This window comes from Dromiciops gliroides, chromosome 3 (genome assembly GCF_019393635.1).
Source record: "Dromiciops gliroides isolate mDroGli1 chromosome 3, mDroGli1.pri, whole genome shotgun sequence".
NCBI classification, from domain to species: Eukaryota; Metazoa; Chordata; class Mammalia; order Microbiotheria; family Microbiotheriidae; genus Dromiciops; species Dromiciops gliroides.
Genome location: NC_057863.1, coordinates 141,664,015 through 141,669,170, shown reverse-complemented (window position 1 = coordinate 141,669,170; position 5,156 = coordinate 141,664,015). Strand labels below are relative to the sequence as shown.

The following is a 5,156-nucleotide window of genomic DNA, read 5'->3' as shown; positions in this document are numbered from 1 at the left end:
TTAAAATATGTAGAGAAATGAATGAAATATATAAAAATACAGCTTATTTCACAATTGAGAAATAGTCATAGGATATGAATAGTCATTTTTCTGATGAAGAAATCAAAACTATTGCCATAAAAGAAATGTTCTAAATCAGTATTGATTAGAGAAATGAAAATTAAAACAACTCTGATGTACCACCTAACACCTATCAGATTGACTAATATGACAAAAAAGGAAAATAATAAATGTTAGAGAAGATGTGGAGAAATTGGGACACTAATACATTATTGGTGGAGTTGTGAACTGATCCAGTCTTTCTGGAGTGTGAATTTGAATTATGCCCAAAGGGCTATAAAACAGTGCATATCCTTTTACCCAGTAATACCACCTCTAGGTCTGTATCCTAAAGAGATCTAAAAAAAAGGGAAAAGAACCCATAAGTACAAAAATATTATTGCAGCTCTCTTTGTGGTGGCAAATAATTGGAAATTGGGGAAATGCCCATCAATTGGGGAATGGCTAAACAAGTTGTGGTATATGAATGTAATGCAATACTATTGTGCTATCAGAAATGATGAGCAGACATATTTGTGGAAAAACCTGGAAAGATTGAAGTGGACTGATACTGCATGAAGTGAGCAGAACCAGGAGGAAACTGTACAGAATAACAGCAACATTGTGTTAGGATTAGCTGTGTTATCCTTAGGACTTCAGCAACACAGTGAATCAAAACAATTTCAAAAAACTCATAATGGTAAATGCTTTTCACATCCAGAAAAAGAAAAAAATGGAAAAATAGTATGGTTCAATCTGTATTCAGATTTCACAGTTCATGGAGATTTGTCTATTTAATACTGCTATATCTTTTCAGTAAATACACAATTAAAAATAGCAATTGGTCTTAATTAGTTATATGGTACCTGGCACTTGGATGATAACCAATGAATGAGTTAGTTTTCAAAGGAAGATATTATTGTAAATGACAATTGTTATTGTGTAGAATACATCAAAAAGAGATTTTTGCCTAATACAAATTTTGGATAATAAAATTAGATAGCCCAGAATTTCTTAGAACTCTGAAACTGAACTCTTGATACCCAATCGCTCATGCATGTGTGGATTGTGAGAGCAAGTCCAGAGCTTTACTATTTCTATATGCTGTTTCTCCTTTTTCCCCCAAATTTTATTTAATATGAAATATCTCTACACTTTTTATTGAGGAGGTTGACTACGTCCACGACCAAATCCACCTCTAAAGTGGAATTCTTTTGCTGACCCAGCACCAGCCTCAGCATTTTTGTCAGCACCAGGGGGAGCAGCACTTTGTCTTTATGTGTGTCTGTCAGCTTCACCATGAGTAAGCTGGGCTGGTGGCTCACCCTTCAGGCCTTTAGGTCTTGGCTGTCCTGTCTGAGGATGACTTCTTTGGAGTGTGGCAGGCACAATCTCAGGGGGCAGCTGAAGGTAATCCCGGAGATACTGAATGTCCTCATTGGTGAGATAGAAGTAGAAATGCCTCCATGCAAACCGCTCCTTAACATAGCCACGAGATTTTAGAGACTGCATAGCCTTCATTACATGGAGATTGGGCACATTCTTGTCTGCCAGCTCAGGATGCTTTGGTATGTGGACATCTTTCTTGGCTACATTACTCCCTCCTTAAAAAGGAGTTCGTAGATAGCAATTCAGTCTTCTTGGGCATCAACATCTCGGTGGTGGCAATGGGTTCTGCTGTAGATAGAGCCCTGGATAAAAAGGCTATTTCTATTTTCTCAAGATTCTCAGGTACATAAAACATTTCTCAGCTAACTGATCTGGTCCTTTCCTTTCTCATGCTGGGGATACCCTATTGTCTTTTAGTATTATGCTGATTAAACAGTGACTAGCTTTCTTAATTCACAATCACCTTTAAAAGGTAATTTAGAAAGTGTTATATTACTGTATTGCTTAACCATTCCCCTTTGCCAGTAAATTGCAAGGCTCATTTAGATGGTTCTCCCTTAATAATGTAGACAATTACAGTCTGCTTTTCATTTATCAAGACTCTGTGACATCCAATCAGCTATCATCCAGCAGATCCAACCGCACATCAGCTGCAAAGCTTTTATTAACCCTTTCTGCATTTCTCTCACCAGGGAGGACAGCAAAGAGCAATATACACCTCTGAGAGTTTTCACATCTCTCACAATGTAACTGACACTAAAACTATCTCAATCATCTTCCAATGAGAATTAGCTTTTCTCCTGCCAATTAGGAACTAGCTGGTGAAATATTCTTGTCTACTGGCTCCCCTCATGCTGTCAGTTTCTTCAAATACCTAGACACCTGCTGAGGACTCAGAATCATATCCATTATCATAATCATGTCTTACATCAGTACTTTCTAATTCTGAGTACTGTACTCTTAGGGAGGTATCTCAAAATCCCTCTTTTCTGATATATATATATATATACATATATATATATATTTGTATATATATACACACACACACACACACACTTATATATATATATATACACACACATACATACATATATATCTCAGAAAAGAGAGTTATCTTAGAGAGAATCAGTTTCTCCAAACACCTGATTTTTTTCAAGGTCCAGTTTCTCCTTGAGAAAAAGATTGAATTTAACTCTCTTTATCTTGGCTAGACCCTACCCCAAGGTGGAAGGAATTTAATATAGGGTGCGAAAGATTATTGTGTTCTACTCAAGGTTGGGTGAAGACAGATCCTTTTGTCTATATAATAAGGCCATTCCTCCAGATATGGGTCACTCAGACCATCCATTGAAAAGGGTATATATTCTTTGAATTGATAGCCCCTCGTATAACCCTTCATTCTAATATATCCTACCTCCACTTACATCAACCAATTAGATTTGATTGTTGTTTGATGAACAACCTGCTGTTCATCCTAACAACCTAAAACGTTCTGCTGTTATTAATTAACTATTTCCCATTATTTGAAGCTTATGCCATCATATTATTCCAACTTTACCTCCATCATATTGGCTAACATGCTTCAGATTTTCATTTAATTGTAACAGAACAGAAATATATTTTTTAAATGAGACTTTATTTTGTTATTCTCCCTACAAGTTAGAAGCAATCTGTTGTATAGTAAATATCTTCTTTTAAAAATTCTTAATCAATTTCAGCATACAGACATGGATTTTATAACACAAAGGCATATAATCAGGGCTGAGGAGATTGCTTAGATAGTGAATTGGTGGGAGAATATATCAGGAGTAAAATGATGTCTAATGAGATCCAAAAGTCATAAGGAAATGGCAATAGAGCTAATTTGCAGTAGGGAGGAAGGGATCACTTGTTTAAAAAGGTAAATCAGAAGAGTTAGTTTTTTTGGAAAGGAAAAAAATAGAGAAAGCTTTATTCTATTTTTGTTCTTTTGAGATAAACATGCAAGTGAGGCAGATATTTGGAGTGAATTGTTTATTCCTTGCACAAGGTTGATATCGCTTCTAATTCTTTTAATCTGATTAGGTTTCAAATGACATAGGATGTTAATTCTTTGGCTGGTCTGATGAAGAAAATACAGATATACTGTGGGGTAAGGATAATCATTTGTTCATAAAATAAAAAAATACTCACATACAATTTTTTTTGCCCTTTCATTTTTTCCTGTTTTTTCTTCATTTTCTTCTTTCTCTAATTTCTTGCTTTTTTATCTAAATTTCCTATTACTAACTTAATTTTCTTGAATTTATGAAAATAGTATTAATGCATTATCATAATGTGTGTATTTGATTACTTCTCCAAACTAATTATATATGTGCTAGAATAAAATATAGTACTTATATTAGGGATAGTCATGTATTATAGATGTTATTGGGTATGAGTGGAAATAGAAAAGATTTTAAAATTAGCTTTAATTCTACATAAGCTTTTTTATCATTTCAGGCACATATTGATATTGATATTAATATCTATCTATAGTTCTGTATGTGTATATGCATGTGTGTGCATATGCATACCCTTGTGCATGGGTATATGCATTGTATGTGTATGTGTATATGTATGTGTGTGTGTACATGTACATGTATCCATTATGGGATCCCAAATAAATGGTAGGGAATGAAAAGGAAAAACATATTATGTTAAAAGTATGATTAATATTTAAAAGAAAAAAGAAAAATGCATATGATTTTCTATTGTTAAACTAAATTACCTGAATTAATAATATGGCACAATAATGTATCCAAATTAGCTTTTAAACTGCATGTATTCAAAAGCTCAATTGAAGGATGTGGTATTAATATAGTAGGGGAATAGTTTGAGAAGTTGAATGAAATTTAAATTTGATTTAAAATAACTAAGTCAGGTGAATTCTACTTACTTTTATCTACATAATCTCAAAGTACTTAAACAAAAACTGAAAAGTTTAATTAATTTTATGAATTTTGTGAAGTGAAAACAACATTTAAAACTCTGAAATTCATTTGAATTTTAGCATACTTTAAAACAAAATAATTTAAAATCTTACCTAGCTGTCATTTAATTATGTATATTTAATCACAGTTTACAAAAACAGAGAGGGATCACAAGAAAAGTAAAAAAAGAAAAAGAGAAGAAAGACTATGTGCTGAATTTGTCATATTTGCAGAAGGCAAAGGAGCTTGGATTGCAGTCAAGAACCAACTACCCCCAAAAATGAGCATAATCATTCAGGTGGAAAGATGGACATTCAAGGAAATAGGGGACTTTCAAATTTTCCTGATGAAAAGCCCAGAACTGAACAGAAGATTCAGTCTTCAGATAAAACACTCAAGAGAATCATAAAATGGTTAAACAGAAGGAAAAAAAAAAAGGTTTACATTAAGGTTAATATCCCTACACAGGAAGAGTTTACATAAAATTCTTAAGAATTGTATCTCTATTAAGGCAAATAGAAGGAGTATACATTGACAGAATGTTTGCGTATGAGTTGATTTTGAATTGATGATTCTAAAAAAAGGTAAGGGAAGAAAAAAAGATTAAAGTGGAAAAACAGGAAAGATGAAGTAGAATTGGTAAATTACATTGCATGAAGAGGAGTAAAAGAACTATTACAATAGAGGGAAAGAAAAGTGGAGGTAAGCATTGTTGGAACCTTTTTGTCATGAGATTTAGCTCAAAGAGAGAATAACATACACACTCAGTTGGGTATA

At 33.3% G+C, this 5,156-nt stretch overlaps 1 pseudogene; it reads right to left on the bottom strand.

The window, feature by feature from the left end:
• Positions 1 to 1,197: 1,197 nt before the first annotated feature.
• Positions 1,198 to 1,693, bottom strand: LOC122751520 (annotated as a pseudogene).
• Positions 1,694 to 5,156: the final 3,463 nt, after the last annotated feature.